At 44.2% G+C, this 17,846-nt stretch overlaps 1 long non-coding RNA gene across 1 annotated transcript; it reads left to right on the top strand.

Moving 5' to 3' along the window:
* Positions 1 to 13,535: 13,535 nt before the first annotated feature.
* LOC141042499 (uncharacterized) lies at positions 13,536 to 16,825 on the top strand. Its single transcript, XR_012205548.1, has 2 exons — positions 13,536 to 14,902; positions 16,010 to 16,825. It is a non-coding gene; the product is annotated as an uncharacterized lncRNA (long non-coding RNA).
* Positions 16,826 to 17,846: the final 1,021 nt, after the last annotated feature.

The following is a 17,846-nucleotide window of genomic DNA, read 5'->3' as shown; positions in this document are numbered from 1 at the left end:
AAAACCGGAAGTGGACCTTCGAGTGTCAGGACAACCAGCCCAGTCTGCATCAGAGTATGCGGTAAGCGAGTTTGGAGAAGAATTATTGAGGTGGAGACCATGATTGAGAGTTCCTTTTAAATACCGAAGAATGCGTTTAACATGATTATAGTGAGGAACCCGGGGATCATGCATATAGAGACATGCTTGTTAAACAGCAAAAGAGATTTCAGGACGAGTAATGGTGAGATATTGGAGAGCACCTGTTAGGCTACGATAGAGAGTAGGATCGAAAAAGGGTTCACCGGTAGCCGAAAGTTTAAAACTAGTATCGACAGGAGTGCGAGATGATTGACAGTCAAGCATACCGGCACGATTAAGAAGATCAAGAATATACTGGCGTTGGGAAAGAAAAAGGCTGGAGAATCTCGAACAACAGCAATGCCTAAGAAATGATGAAGGAGTCCTAGGTCAGTCATAGAAAATTCAGATCTAAGAAGAGAGACAATATGATCTAAGAACTTTTGAGAGGAGGCGGTAAGAATGATATCATCTACATAGAGAAGTAAATAGGCAGTGTCAGAAGTTTGATGATACACAAAAAGAGAGGTGTCGGAGAGAGATGGAGTGAAGCCTATTGTTTGAATGAAGGAGGAGAAGCGTTGAAACCAAGCTCGTGGGGCCTGTTTAAGACCGTAGAGAGATTTCTGAAGAAGACATACATGAGTTGGAAAGGATGGATTTTCAAAACCCAGAGGTTGCTGGCAGTAGACAGTTTCTTGAAGGGAACCATGGAGGAAAGCATTTTTCACATCAAGTTGGTGAATGGGCCATGAAGAGGAGACAACAACACTAAGAACGGTGCGAATGGTGCTAGGTTTAACAACAGGAGAGAAGGTTTCTTCGTAATCAATTTCTTGTTGCTGAGAAAAGCCACGACAAACCCACCTGGTTTTATATCATGAGAGGCTCCCATCAGAGTGGAACTTTTGGCGAAAAATCCATTTGCCAGAAACAATATTTGTATTGGGAGGACGAGGAACAAGTTGCCAGGTGTTGTTTTGAAGTAAAGCATTATATTCTTCTTGCATGGCAGCGGCCCAATTGGGATCAAGTAGAGCAGTTTTGTAATTCTTTGGAAGAGAAGTGAGAGATACGGAGGTATGAAGGTTTAGGCGGTCTTGGGGTTGATGAAATCCTGATTTGGCCCTAGTACGCATGCGATGATCATTAATCGGGGCTGCTGTAGGAATAGCACGAGGGGGTAAGGTGGGTACTGGTGAGTCCGGCGCAGCGGAAGAGTCGGACGAAGGAGTAGGGCTGGGTGGTGGAGTGGGAGCAGGGCTGGGTGGTGGAGTGGGAGGAGGGGCCGGGGGTGTTGGGGAGGGAGCAGGGGTCGGGGTGTTGGGGACGTCTCGGGTGGGGTGAGTGTATAGTTGGGATTGGCTATGGTGGGTGTTAATGGTGGTGGTGATAAGTTGTGTTCGACAGGTAGGGGAGTATATAGTTGGAAAGGACGGGGAGAGGGGGTGTTTGCGGAGCTAGGGGTGTTGGATGGTGTAGTAGTGCGTTGTGAGAAAGGAAAAATGTGCTCAGCAAACGTGACATGACGAGAGACATGAACGTGTCCGGTGTGAAGGTCGAGACAGCGATAGCCTTTGTGCTCGTCAGAGAAGCCGAGAAAAGCACATGGGATAGAGCGTGGTGACAATTTATTCGCAGAAGTGGCGTAGGCATTGGGAAAACAGAGACAGCTGAAAACACGAACCGCGGAGTAGTCGGGGTGGGAAAGAAAGAGGGAATAATAGGGAGTAGTGTTGGGTTTAGTTTTAGAAGGTCGAATATTTAGAAGGAAGGTGGCCATGTGTAGGGCTTCAGCCCAAAACTTGGGAGGCATAGATGATTGAATGAGGAGAGTGCGAACTATATCATTGAGGGTGCAAAGAGAGCGTTCTGCTTTACCATTTTGAGGGGAGGTGTAGGACATGAGAACCTAAGCAGGATGCCATGTTGTAAGAAGAAAGTACGATTTTTAATGTTATCAAACTCGCGACCATTGTCACATTGGATAAAGCGAATTGGGAGGAAGAAGTGAACAGACACATAGCGTTGAAAATTAAGGAAAAGAGAATGGACCTCGGATTTGTTGCGTAGAGGAAAAGTCCAGACAAAGTGGGTAAAATCATCTAGGATAACAAGGTAGTATTTAAAACCCGAAACAATTGCAATGGGAGAGATCCATAAATCACAATGTATTAATTCAAAGGGATAAGTGCTACAAGAACTAGAGGAACTAAAGGGAAGACGCACATGTTTGCCTAATTGACAAGACTCGCAAAACACAGAATTATGAGAGTCCCTATTACATGGTATGGTAAATTCACTAAGCATAGAAGCTAAGACGGCGGGGTTGGGATGGCCCAAGCGACGATGCCAGAGATCGACGGAGGCCAGCATGGATGTTGGAGGGGTGGCGGCAGGAACTCCATTAAGAGAATAAAGATCACCAGAGCTATTGAAGCGAGCGATCTCGGCCTTGGTCAGGTAATCCTTCACAGATAGACCAAAAGGGTCAAATTCAGCCGAAACTAGATTGTCGCAAGTAAATTGGCAAACAGAGATAAGATTTTTAATGAGGGCGGGTGCAACTAGAACATCGCGAAGTAAAAGAGGTTTGGTGGAAGAGGGAAGTGTTGGGGAACGTAGTAATTTCAAAAAAATTCCTACGCACACGCAAGATCATGGTGATGCATAGCAACGAGAGGGGAGAGTGTTGTCCACGTACCCTCGTAGACCGACAGCGGAAGCGTTATCACAACGCGGTTGATGTAGTCGTACGTCTTCACGATCCGACCGATCAAGTACCGAACGCACGGCACCTTCGAGTTCTACACACGTTCAGCTCGATGACGTCCCTCGAACTCCGATCCAGCCGAGTGTTGAGGGAGAGTTTCGTCAGCACGACGGCGTGGTGACGATGATGATGTTTCACCGACGCAGGGCTTCGCCTAAGCTCCGCAACGGTATTATCGAGATGTAATATGGTGGAGGGGGGCACCGCACACAGCTAAGAGATCTCAAGGATCAATTGTTGTGTCTCTGGGGTGCCCCCTGCCCCCGTATATAAAGGAGCAAGGGAGGAGGAGGCCGGCCCTAGGAGGGGGCGCACCAAGTGTGGAGTCCTACTAGGACTCCCTAGTCCTAGTAGGATTCCACCTCCCATATGGAATAGGAAAAGAGGAAGGGAAAAAGAGAAGGAAGGAAGGGGGCGCCCCCCTTCCCTAGTCCAATTCGGACCAGACCAAGGGGAGGGGTGCGGCCACCCTTGAGGCCCTTTTCCTTCTTTCCCGTATGGCCCAATAAGGCCCAATACGTATTCCCGTAACTCTCCGGTACTCCGAAAAATACCCGAATCACTCGGAACCTTTCCGAAGTCCGAATATAGTCGTCCAATATATCAATCTTTACGTCTCGACCATTTCGAGACTCCTCGTCATGTCCCCGATCTCATCCGGGACTCCGAACTCCTTCGGTACATCAACATACATAAACTCATAATAAAACTGTCATCGTAACTTTAAGCGTGCGGACCCTACGGGTTCGAGAACTATGTAGACATGACCGAGACACGTCTCCGGTCAATAACCAATAGCGGGACCTGGATGCCCATATTGGCTTCCACATATTCTACGAAGATCTTTATCGGTCAGACCGCATAACAACATACGTTGTTCCCTTTGTCATCGGCATGTTACTTGCCCGAGATTCGATCGTCGGTATCTCGATACCTAGTTCAATCTCGTTACCGGCAAGTCTCTTTACTCGTTCCGTAACACATCATCCCGCAACTAACTTATTAGTCACAATGCTTGCAAGGCTTATAGTGATGTGCATTACCGAGTGGGCCCAGAGATACCTCTCCGACAATCGGAGTGACAAATCCTAATCTCGAAATACGCCAACCCAACAAGTACCTTTGGAGACACCTGTAGAGCACCTTTATAATCACCCATTTACGTTGTGACGTTTGGTAGCACACAAAGTGTTCCTCCGGTAAACGGGAGTTGCATAATCTCATAGTCATAGGAACATGTATAAGTCATGAAGAAAGCAATAGCAACATACTAAACGATCGAGTGCTAAGCTAACGGAATGGGTCAAGTCAATCACGTCATTCTCCTAATGAGGTGATCTCGTTAATCAAATGACAACTTATGTCTATGGCTAGGAAACATAACCATCTTTGATTAACGAGCTAGTCAAGTAGAGGCATACTAGTGACACTCTGTTTGTCTATGTATTCACACATGTATTATGTTTCCTGGTTAATACAATTCTAGCATGAATAATAAACATTTATCATGATATAAGGAAATATATAATACTTTATTATTGCCTCTAGGGCATATTTCCTTCAGTCTCCCACTTGCACTAGAGTCAATAATCTAGTTCACATCGCCATGTGATTAACACCCATAGTTCACATCTCTATGTGATCAACACTCAAAGGGTTTACTAGAGTCAATAATCTAGTTCACATCGCTATGTGATTAACACCCAAAAAGTACTAAGGCGTGATCATGTTTTGATTGTGAGATAATTTTAGTCAACGGGTCTGTCACATTCAGATCCGTAAGTATTTTGCAAATATCTATGTCTACAATGCTTTGCACGGAGCTACTCTAGCTAATTGCTCCCACTTTCAATATGTATCTAGACCGAGACTTAGAGTCATCTAGATTTAGTGTCAAAACATACATTGACGTAACCCTTTACGACGAACCTTTTTTCACTTCCATAATCGAGAAACATATCCTTATTCCACTAAGGATAATTTTGACCGCTGTTCAGTGATCTACTCTTAAATCACTATTGTACTCCCTTGCCAAAATCAGTGTAGGGTATACAATAGATCTGGTACACAGCATGGCATACTTTATAGAACCTATGGCCATGGCATAGGGAATGACTTTCATTCTCTTTCTATCTTTTGCCGTGGTCGGGCTTTGAGTCTTTACTCAATTTCACACCTTGTAACACAGGCAAGAACTCTTTCTTTGACTGTTCTATTTTGAACTACTTCAAAATCTTGTTAAGGTATGTACTCATTGAAAACTTTATCAAGCGTCTTGATATATCTCTATAGATCTTGATGCTCAATATGTAAGCAGCTTCACCGAAGTCTTTCTTTGAAAAACTCCTTTCAAACACTCCTTTATGCTTTGCAGAATAATTCTACATTATTTCCGATCAACAATATGTCATTCACATATACTTATCAGAAATGCTGTAGTGCTCCCACTCACTTTCTTGTAAACACAGGCTTCACCGCAAGTCTGTATAAAACTATATCCTTTGATCAACTTATCAAAGCGTATATTCCAACTCCGAGATGCTTGCACCAGTCCATAGATGGATCGCTGGAGCTTGCATATTTTGTTAGCACCTTTAGGATTGACAAAACCTTCTGGTTGCATCATATACAACTCTTCTTTAATAAATCCATTAAGGAATGCAGTTTTGTTTATCCATTTGCCAGATTTCATAAAATGCGGCAATTGCTAACATGATTCAGACAGACTTAAGCATAGATACGAGTGAGAAACTCTCATCGTAGTCAACACCTTGAACTTGTCAAAAAACCTTTTTGCGACAATTCTAGCTTTGTAGATAGTAACACTACTATCAGCGTCCGTCTTTCTCTTGACGATCCATTTATTCTCAATTGCTTGCCGATCATCGGGCAAGTCAACCAAAGTCCATACTTTGTTCTTCATACATGGATCTCATCTCAGATTTCATGGCCTCAAGCCATTTTGCGGAATCTGGGCTCACCATCGCTTCTTCATAGTTCGTAGGTTCGTTATGGTCTAGTAACATAACCTCCAGAACAGGATTACCGTACCACTCTGGTGTGAATCTTACTCTGGTTTACCTACGAGGTTTGGTAGTAACTTGATCTGAAGTTACATGATCATCATCATTAACTTCCTCACTAATTGGTGTAGAAGTCACAGGAACAGATTTCTGTGATGAACTACTTTCCAATAAGGGAGCAGGTACAGTTACCTCATCAAGTTCTACTTTACTCCCACTCACTTCTTTCGAGAGAAACTCCTTCTCTAGAAAGGATCCATTCTTAGCAACGAATGTCTTGCCTTCGGATCTGTGATAGAAGGTGTACCCAATTGTCTCCTTTGGGTATCCTATGAAGACACATTTCTCCGATTTGGGTTTGAGCTTATCAGGATAAAACTTTTTCACATAAGCATCGCAACCCCAAAATTTTAAGAAACGACAACTTTGGTTTCTTGCCAAACCACAGTTCATAAGGCGTCGTCTCAACGGATTTTGATGGTGCCCTATTTAACGTGAATGTAGCTGTCTCTAATGCATAACCCCCAAAATGATTAGTGGTAAATTGGTAAGAGACATCATAGATTGCACTATATCCAATAAAGTACGGTTATGATTCGGACACACCATTATGCTGTGGTGTTCCAGGTGGCATGAATTTGTGAAACTATTCCACATTGTTTTAACTGAAGGCCAAACTCGTAACTTAAATACTCTTCTCCACGATCAGATCGTAGAAACTTTATTTTCTTGTTACGATGATTTTCTGCTTCACTCTGAAATTATATGAACTTTTCAAATGTTTCAGACTCTTGTTTCATTAAGTAGATATACCCATATCTGCTCAAATCATCTGTGAAGGTCAGAAAATAATGATACCTGCTACAAGCCTCAATATTCATCGGACCACATACATCTGTATGTATGATTTCCAACAAATCTGTTGCTCTCTCCATAGTTCCGGAGAACGGCGTTTTAGTCATCTTGCCCATGAGGCACGGTCCGCAAGCATCAAGTGATTCATAATCAAGTGATTCTAAAATCCCATCAGTATGGAGTTTCTTCATGCGCTTTACACCAATATGACCTAAACGGCAGTGCCACAAATAAGTTGCACTATCATTATTAACTTTGCATCTTTTGGCTTCAATATTATGAATATGTGTATCACTACGATCGAGATCCAACAAACCATTTTCGTTGGTGTGTATGACCATAGAAGGTTTTATTCATGTAAACAGAACAACAATTGTTCTCTAATTTAAATGAATAATCGTATTGCAATAAACATGATCAAATCATATTCATGCTCAACGCAAACACCAAATAACACTTATTTAGTTTCAACACTAATCCCGAAAGTACAGGGAGTGTGCGATGATGATCATATCAATCTTGGAACTACTTCCAACACACATCGTCACCTCGCCTTTTGCTAGTCTCTGTTTATTCTGCAACTCCCGTTTCGAGTTACTACTCTTAGCAACTGAACCAGTATCAATTATCGAGGGGTTGCTATAAACATTAGTAAAGTACACATCAATAATCTGTATATCAAATATACCTTTGTTCACTTTTACTAGTCTCTGTTTATTCTGCAACTCCCGTTTCGAGTTACTACTCTTAGCAACTGAACCAGTATCAATTACCGAGGGGTTGCTATAAACACTAGTAAAGTACACATCAATAATCTGTATATCAAATATACCTTTGTTCACTTTGCCATCCTTCTTATCCACCAAATAGTTGGGGTAGTTCCGCTTCCAGTGACCAGTCCCTTTGCAGTAGAAGCACTTAGTCTCAGGCTTAGGACCAGACTTAGGCTTCTTCACTTGAGCAGCAACTTGCTTGCCGTTCTTCTTGAAGTTCCCCTTCTTCCCTTTGCCCTTTTCTTTAAACTAGTGGTCTCGTCAACCATCAACACTTGATGTTTTTCTTGATTTCTACCTTCGTCGATTTCAGCATCACGAAGAGCTCGGGAATTACTTTCGTCATCCCTTGCATACTATAGTTCATCACGAAGTTCTACTAACTTGGTGATGGTGACTAGAGAATTCTGTCAATCACTATTTTATCTAGAAGATTAACTCCCACTTGATTCAAGCGATTGTAGTACCCAGACAATCTGAGCACATGCTCACTAGTTGAGCGATTCTCCTCCATCTTTTAGCTATAGAACTTGTTGGAGACTTCATATCTCTCAACTCGGGTATTTGCTTGAAATATTAACTTCAACTCCTGGAACATCTCATATGGTCCATGACGTTCAAAACGTCTTTGAAGTCCCGATTCTAAGCCGTTAAGCACGGTGCACTAAACTATCAAGTAGTCATCATATTGAGCTAGCCAAACGTTCATAACGTCTGCATCTGCTCCTGCAATAGGTCTGTCACCTAGCGGTGCATCAAGGACATAATTTTTCTGTGCGGCAATGAGGATAATCCTCAGATCACGGATCCAATCCGCATCTTTGCTTTAACATCTTTCAACATAATTTTCTCCAGGAACATATCAAAAATAAAACAGGGAAGCAACAACGCGAGCTATTGATCTACAACATAATTTGCAAAATACTATCAGGACTAAGTTCATGATAAATTTAAGTTCAATTAATCATATTACTTAAGAACTCCCACTTAGATAGACATCCCTCTAATCCTCTAAGTGATCACGTGATCCATATCAACTAAACCATGTCCGATCATCACGTGAGATGGAGTAGTTTCAACGGTGAACATCACTATGTTGATCATATCTACTATATGATTCACGCTCGACCTTTCGGTCTCCGTGTTCCGAGGCCATATCTGTTATATGCTAGGCTCGTCAAGTTTAACCTGAGTATTCCACGTGTGCAACTGTTTTGCACCCGTTGTATTTGAACATAGAGCCTATCACACCCGATCATCACGTGGTGTCTCAGCACGAAGAACTTTCGCAACGGTGCATACTCAGGGAGAACACTTATACTTTGATAATTTAGTGAAGGATCATCTTATAATGCTACCGTCAAACAAAGCAAGATAAGATGCATAAAGGATTAACATCACATGCAATCAATATAAGTGATATGATATGGCCATCATCATCTTGTACTTGTGATCTCCATCTCCGAAGCACCGTGCTCGTGATCTCCATCTCCGAGGCACCGTCATGATCACCATCGTCATCGGCGCGACACCTTGATCTCCATCGTAGTATCGTTGTCGTCTCGCCAACTAATTGCTTTTACAACTATCGCTACTGCTTAGTGATAAAGTAAAACTATTACATGGCGATTGCATTTCATACAATAAAACGACAACCATATGGCTCCTGCCAGTTGCCGATAACTTGGTTACAAAACATGATCATCTCATACAACAAATTATATCACATCATGTCTTGACCATATCACATCACAACATGCCCTGCGAAAACAAGTTAGACGTCCTCTACTTTGTTGTTGCATATTTTACGTGGCTACTACGGGCTTAGCAAGAACCGTTCTTACCTACGCATCAAAACCACAACGATAGTTTGTCAAGTTGGTGTTGTTTTAACCTTCGCAAGGACCGGGCGTAGCCACACTCGGTTCAACTAAAGTGAGAGAGACAGACACCCGCCAGTCACCTTTAAGCAACGAGTGCTCGCAACGGTGAAACCAGTCTCGCGTAAGCGTACGCGTAATGTCGGTCCGGACCGCTTCATCTCACAATACCGCTGAACCAAAGTATGACATGCTGGTAAGCAGTATGACTTATATCGCCCACAACTCACTTGTGTTCTACTCGTGCAACGCATAAAACCAGGCTCTGATACCACTGTTGGGGAACGTAGTAATTTTAAAAAATTTCCTACGCACACGCAAGATCATGGTGATGCATAGCAACGAGAGGGGAGAGTGTTGTCCACGTACCCTCGTAGACTGACAGCGGAAGCGTTATCACAACGCGGTTGATGTAGTCGTACGTCTTCACGATCCGACCGATCAAGTACCGAATGCACGGCACCTCCGAGTTCTACACACGTTCATCTCGATGACGTCCCTCGAACTCCGATCCAGCCGAGTGTTGAGGGAGAGTTTCGTCAGCACGACGGCGTGGTGACGATGATGATGTTCCACCGACGCAGGGCTTCGCCTAAGCTCCACAACGTTATTATCGAGATGTAATATGGTGGAGGGGGGCACCGCACACGGCTAAGAGATCTCAAGGATCAATTGGTGTGTCTCTGGGGTGCCCCCCTGCCCCCATATATAAAGGAGCAAGGGAGGAGGAGGCCGGCCCTAGGAGGGGGCGCACCAAGTGTGGAGTCCTACTAGGACTCCCTAGTCCTAGTAGGATTCCACCTCCCATATGGAATAGGAAAAGAGGAAGGGAAAAAGATAAGGAAGGAAGGGGGCGCCCCCCTTCCCTAGTCCAATTCGGACCAGACCAAGGGGAGGGGTGCGGCCACCCTTGAGGCCCTTTTCCTTCTTTCCCGTATGGCCCAATAAGGCCCAATACGTATTCCCGTAACTCTCCGGTACTCCGAAAAATACCCGAATCACACGGAACCTTTCCGAAGTCCGAATATAGTCGTCCAACATATCGATCTTTACGTCTCGACCATTTCGAGACTCCTCGTCATGTCCCCGATCTCATCCGGGACTCCGAACTCCTTCGGTACATCAACATACATAAACTCATAATAAAACTGTCATCGTAACTTTAAGCATGCGGACCCTACGGGTTCGAGAACTATGTAGACATGACCGAGACACGTCTCCGGTCAATAACCAATAGCGGGACCTGGATGCCCATATTGGCTCCCACATATTCTACGAAGATCTTTATCGGTCAGACCGCATAACAACATATGTTGTTCCCTTTGTCATCGGTATGTTACTTGCCCGAGATTCGATCGTCGGTATCTCGATACCTAGTTCAATCTCGTTACCGGCAAGTCTCTTTACTCGTTCCGTAACACATCATCCCGCAACTAACTTATTAGTCACAATGCTTGCAAGGCTTATAGTGATGTGCATTATCGAGTGGGCCCAGAGATACCTCTCCGACAATCGGAGTGACAAATCCTAATCTCGAAATACGCCAACCCAACAAGTACCTTTGGAGACACCTGTAGAGCACCTTTATAATCACCCATTTACGTTGTGACGTTTGGTAGCACACAAAGTGTTCCTCCGGTAAACGGGAGTTGCATAATCTCATAGTCATAGGAACATGTATAAGTCATGAAGAAAGCAATAGCAACATACTAAACGATCGAGTGCTAAGCTAACGGAATGGGTCAAGTCAATCACGTCATTCTCCTAATGAGGTGATCTCGTTAATCAAATGACAACTTATGTCTATGGCTAGGAAACATAACCATCTTTGATTAACGAGCTAGTCAAGTAGAGGCATACTAGTGACACTCTGTTTGTCTATGTATTCACACATGTATTATGTTTCCTGGTTAATACAATTCTAGCATGAATAATAAACATTTATCATGATATAAGGAAATATATAATACTTTATTATTGCCTCTAGGGCATATTTCCTTCAGGAAGTTGAGCCTGACCAACACAATATATAGGAATAGATGATCCATCTCCAAGGATAATGGAAGGGAAAGGAGATTTAGTGCAAGAAGATAACCAATTACTAGATGTAGACATATGACTAGAGGCCCCTGAATCAAAGATCCAATCCGTACCCGAGTTTCCTTGTGCAGCAAAGTTATTCATGGCCTGGAGAAAGGCAGCTTGATCCCAGCTCGGCGTCGCAGGTGAGGGTGGCGTCGGAAGCAGTGCCGGCGGATACGATGGTGAAGGCAGTAGGGCCGGCTGGGGAGTGTAGTAGGCATTGGCCGGCTGTGGTGGGGGTGGCGTCGAGAGCAGGGCCGGCTGAGGTGTGTAGTAGGCGCCGCCGTCGGTGCTGTAATGACCATAAGGAGCATACGTCGGGGCGGCGTGATAGGCATTGGCCGGCTGTCGGGGGTTGAGAACCTCGGGAGCACCAGTAGGCGGCCGAAGGCCGGGTTGCCAGGCACCTGAGTATGCCGGCGGAGCACCGAGGGAGGACGGAGCGGACCAGGGCATGGGCCATGCTTGAACAAGCCCCGTCCAAGGATCATGAGGAGGCCGCCATGCAACCGCAGATGGAGCACTGGTGGGTGGTGTAGGACTCGGTGCTGGTGATGTCGTAGGCGGAACCGAACGAGTCGGCGGCGGCCTGTAGATAGGGTTTTTGCCGCGGTAGTTCGGACTAGGACGCCAGCCTGGGGGCGGTTCAACAGATGACGATGCGGACGGCCCGGCGGCAGGAGCCGGCCTGGAAGGCGGCACTGGTGTAGACGACAGAGGAGGACGAGCCGCAGCATGAAAGACCTTGGGGCGAGAGTCCTTGCGAGCTTGTGTTTCCGCCGCGAGTTGTAGCAAGGAACGTACTTCAGCGAAGGTAGGAGGGGGCCGTATCATCGGTATGAACGAGGCTTGCTTGTCAAAGTCTTCGCTGAGGCCGCCGCCGACGATATTGATTAGCTGTGAGTCGCTAACTGTATCGCCGAGTTCGCGGAGCTCATCGCCAATGGTCTTAACGCGCTGGCAGAACAGGTTCACCGGGGCGTCTCCTTGCACCATATTGCGAAGCTCGGTGTGGAGAGCGTTTTTCCGAGCGTCGGTGTTGCTTTGGAAGAGCTGACGGAGGGAGTGCCAGATGTTGGCAGTGGTGGCGTCGTCGTGATCGAGCATGTTGAAGATCTCGGTGGTGATGCGGGTGTAGAACCACTGGACGATCGCGAGATCGTCTTTCAACCATTGCGGATCGTCGGGGCGGGGAAGACAGTTGGTGGCGACATGCGAGCGCAGGTTGCAGCGGCCGAGGTGGAGATCGAAGAGATGTCTCCAATGGTAGTAGTTGTGGGCGGCGAGATCAAGAACTATGGGGATGTAGGGGCTGACGTCGGAGATTGTGTCAGCAAGAGATATTGGTGCGGCGAGGATGGGTGCAGGGTAGTTTTGTGGAGCTATGGTGAGGGCCGAGAGAGAAGCGGCCGCGGCGTTGGCAGCCTTGGCGATGAGTGCGGCCCGGCGCTCGAAGTAGCCGGGCGGCGGCAGCGGCGGTGGCGTTGGCGGAGCCATACCCTAAACCCTGGGACCGGTATCTGATACCATGAAAGCTGAATAAAACTGTTGCTTATTGATGATTTGGTGCGGCATACAAGTGTATATAAGAGGGTACAAACCGACTTGGGGTAGGGGTACAAAACTGACTTGGACTAGAAGTCGTATACCATAATGACTACTCTAACACGCCGAGTACTCAGGGGGTGTTTGTTTCCAGGGACTTTTTTGTGTAGGGACTAGAAAAAGTCCCTCTTAGAGACTTTTTTACCAAACGGGAGGGACTTTTTAGGGACTAAACTAGGCATTTGGAACTAGGCATTTGGGACTAAATGAAGAAGACTCTCAAGGAGAGTCTTTTTGGGACTTTTCCAATAATGCCCCTCCATGCACCCATTGGCCCGCCACCCCATGGTGTTGTTTGATTGTTATTTTTCTATATAGTAGGGGCAACATGGTCATTTAATAACCTTAGGAAGGGACTAGGGACTTTTTAGTCTCCGGAAACAAACAGAGAGGGACTTTTTAGGGACTAGGGACTTTTTAGTTGGGACTAGAAAAAGTCCTAGGACTAGAGAACCAAACACCACCTCATTCGTTTGATTGTTCGCCCGCTCTCTCCCAGAACATCTATATATCTATCTATATCTATCTATATCTATATCTATATCTATCTATCTATCTATACCTATACCTATACTAATTACAGACTCCCAAAAAATTACCATATTAATCAGTAATTATGAGCCGTTAATCTGATGGGACCAGATTATTACGGTGTAGATACGGTGTAGATTGAGTTAAATTTTGCTCCGTTGCAAAAAAAAAACCCGAAGCCCACAATTTTTGCATCGGTTGAAAAAATGAATCCATCTAAAACACGATTAGTAATCCATCGATTATTCCCTCCCATAACTGAAGCAAATCTTTAAATTAAAAAAAACTAAAGCAATCTTTATCTCTTTCACGACAAAAAAACTCTACATGCTCATAATACTATAGCCGTCTCCTTCCATAAAAACCAAAAGAAAAAATCAGTAGCGTCTTTCCTTCGGCCCCGAGCAGCCGCGCCGCCGAAGCTTGGGCACCCCGCCGCCACATCGACTCCTCCGCCGTCCGCCGTCCGGTGCGACGCCGGAGCATCCGTCGCATGCCGGCGAGCTCACCATCAAGCAGCAGCAGCCGCGCCGCCCTCCAACTTTGCCTTTTCCCCGTCCTTTCCTGCTCCTCTCTCACCTCTCTCTGCCTCGCCTCCACTGGGACAACGGGACGCCGCCGGCACGCGGAATGAAGCCGCCCCAACTGGATCCACACCCTCCTCCATCGCCTGCTCTCTACCGTCCGTCCTCACCTCGAATCGGTCGTGCCGGCAGCCGTCGTTGCCAGATCCTCGCGTCGCCGCCCGCTGAAAGATCCAGCCTCTCACCGTCGAGGGAGGTAGGAACGACGGAGCCGTGCATGTGTCGGCGCCCATGTGGTGCGTGCGGATCCACCGCCTTGCGGAGCGGCTGCAGGCCTGCAGCGCGCCCTGCCTCAAACAACACGCATGGGTGACGGCTGAGACGTCAGAGGAGCTTCAGCAGGATGTGGTGATCCAATAGTACTCCTTCCAATACAACACTAAACTATGCAAAGTGGCCCTTTCTTTCCCCTACCCAGCTCCAATCTTTGATCCGTCCATGTCCGAGGTAATGTGTACAGAGAACGAGGCTGCCGAGCCAAATTTGTTGAACGAGGCTGTCAAGTTTGAGGTAATATTACTGCTGGCCCATCACCTTCTTAAAACCGTTTTGTGTTTTTGGTGACGGTCGCCTCTGTATCAACTCAGCAGGAAAGTATCTATTTGTTAGTGCTATTTCTGCAATTTTGTACCGGGCAACTGATATATACGATGGTTGAAATAGGCCGATGGCGCATCTATTCACACCATGGACATTCATCGCCTGCTACTCATGCGCCCACTCTGAAGGCAAGCAAGTATGTATCTTAAGTACCATGCTGCAGTTAAGATTTAATCATATTAATATTATCTCTGATATCGTGGACACAACATAGATTTCACAAGCAAAACTATATCAAGCTAGATTTGTTGCACCTGCACTGCATGTTGATGAATTAGGCTGAACTAATTTTGTGTTTTTCCATCATGTTGAAAGTTGTCCCTGATGTACGTACATTATTAGCTATCATGGAAACGACAAATAGCTGATGTTTGGTAGTAATAGTTACTTCATGGTATGTTGCATATTCCTCTAAATTTGTTAGATTTGAGATAGTAGAAACAACACATCGTGATCTTCAGCCCTTGCCTGATGCTTCATTATTTTAGGACCATGCAATAAAATGGATTTAATTTCCAGTCTATGTAGGATTATTAGTCATTTGATGTGGAAAGTTTTAGGATTTTAGTATATGTTTAGTTACGCTCTTACAGTTTATGCAAGCGAATTAACAGAAAGAAATTGCATGAACTATTCTTTTATTTCATAAATGTACAACTATTTTTCTATTGCGAAAAAAAACATTCCTGGCCCCAAGCGAGCCAGCACACAAATAAGACTGACTCCAAGCTTTTTTCAGAACTGAGTTAGTTATCTTATCCGTAAGAGTATCTTAGGTTTTAAGTGACAATCTTTAAACTCTCTCTGCTTTATTAATTTACTTTTTTATAAATACCACAAAGATCAAAATTTGAAGAATTAAACCAATAAGTGTATTTAGTGAAGTCAGAGGTCTGTTTGGAATATTCTTAGTGCAAGTCTGACATGAAAGGACGGCTGTTTTTTTTTTCCATGGCTGAATGGTGCTTCATGAAGCAACAGTCATATTATCAATTGAAGTTGAAGCCTCTGTCTAATCTCCTTTTGTTGTAAAACATTATTTTGTAATATTCTTAACTTAATTAATGACCACTTCTATTATGCTACCATTTTATGCGCACCATGTTTTTAGATGCAATGGCCCACTAGAAACAGTTTACTATACATCAATTTCTGTTGAAGTTAGAAGGACGTCCCTACTATTTGTAATTTTATACACCATACATGTATGAAGTTTCTTATTTCTTATCTAACTCTTCTGTAGAAGATGTTATTCCTAAAGGTTGTTGCTGACACATAAAAAGCTCCTTAGTGATATGATCCTCTCCAGCACATCGCTTGATGGATCCAGAGGGGCAACCATCAGCTTATGAAAAAGGGCAAATAAATTGCCTGCTATTGTTCCTTACCAAGAGTAATTTCACCAGTGCCTAACTTAAAATTTGATCTGTTGCATCATGATAAGATCTCCATGATGTGCATAGGCATGATTATTTTTACATTGAATCGGTTTTCCTATCTTACATCCATGCATTCACATATTAGAAGGTAAATATGTTCCAGGCTCTTATCTACTTGCATGAATGTGAACTCTGTATCCAATGGTAAAGCAGGCTTTATCAGGTGACATGGGCGAGACCTTTCCACATATATGCTTCATTAGATATCACAGTATATATTTTGCCAGCATCTTTGTATTATTGATGCACAATATATTTCTATTCTAAATTCTTGACTTTATCAAATTTATATTGTAGGAAAAAGGATCATGGAATAGCACGCGAGGTGTATACTGTTGTTAGCATCTGCCTATTTTGATGCATTGTATTTGCATACATGTACCAAGATTTTTGTGAAATATACATTTTCCAGGAGAATGGATGATCGAGTAGCACTCAAGATGGCAAGGTGGTTGAGATTTACGAACTGGTGTATCTTGAGGACTCATGATGTATTTGTGCGTCGATACATGTAGATTTATGACTATTTCCATATCGTCCACTGTATCTATCTATGTCTCCTTAACTTCAACATATTTACCTTGAATAATTATGGTTTAATACAGGTTCTTTCTCTATTAGTGATTTGATTTTTATTGGTTTACATCCCCTTGGTTCAAACATTATTATTCTCTACTTTAGAGGTTTATAGAACTAAATAACTTTTGAATGCCTAAAAATACATAAAGTTTGTTTTTTTTACTAGGGAGAGAACATATTGATATATCAATGAAAAAAGTAAGTTTTGAAATATGTTATAGTACAATAGTACATCATGTGTAAACATGGGCTGGGGATAGAACTTTGGCCGATTCTCTCCCATCTCTTAAAGCTCTTTAATGATGCAGTTCACTTAGTAATATAAGGAACTATGAATGAGGAACTATTTGAAGGAATGTACTTCCTTTTAATCCTATGGTTGAGAAAAACATTGTGGTTCAAAATAATAATAATGCAACTTTCTCCTATATTGTTCCTACATATTTCATTTCTAATACATAATACTTGCTTTGTGATTGTTTGTGTAAATGTGTGAATAAAAAAGTACTAGCCCGTGCAGGTGCACGGGTTGACGACTAGTGATGATTAATTAAGAGGGCTGACCTGACCTGACATTCTCACAATACTCCTTATGATACGACCGCCGTTGCATGCATATAAACTGCGAGCGTTGAAGTCTTGTGGATGCTGCTGCGGAATGAACGCTGGTGCTATGCATTAACCCAAAGATAATGGCGAGTACGATGGAACGATACATGTATAGCCATAGTCCATACCATTGGTATTTGACATGCGGACTGTTCACCATCGACTTTCCGTGCCTGGCTGGACGCACGCCCGTCCTGCCTTTACGCAGCAGGCGGGCAGACCCGTGGCCGTAGGCGGATGCTTGGGCCGGTGAGAAAAAGACAACGACTGGGCTAGGCTGCTCGAGCTCGGTCTGTTTTTATCTTACTCACTATTCATTCATAACCCATGTTTTACTGGTACTAATACCACTGCAAGTCTCGTCGTTTTATTTGTCTTTCAAAACACGGTGTATATCGTTAAAAAAACAGCGTGCTGCATATGAGCAACAGCAACAGTGAGCCATGGCTTGGC

Source organism: Aegilops tauschii, chromosome 3 (assembly GCF_002575655.3).
Source record: "Aegilops tauschii subsp. strangulata cultivar AL8/78 chromosome 3, Aet v6.0, whole genome shotgun sequence".
NCBI classification, from domain to species: domain Eukaryota; kingdom Viridiplantae; phylum Streptophyta; class Magnoliopsida; order Poales; family Poaceae; genus Aegilops; species Aegilops tauschii.
The sequence above is the reverse complement of the archived record's forward strand: the minus strand, read 5'-3'. Positions and strand labels throughout refer to the sequence as shown.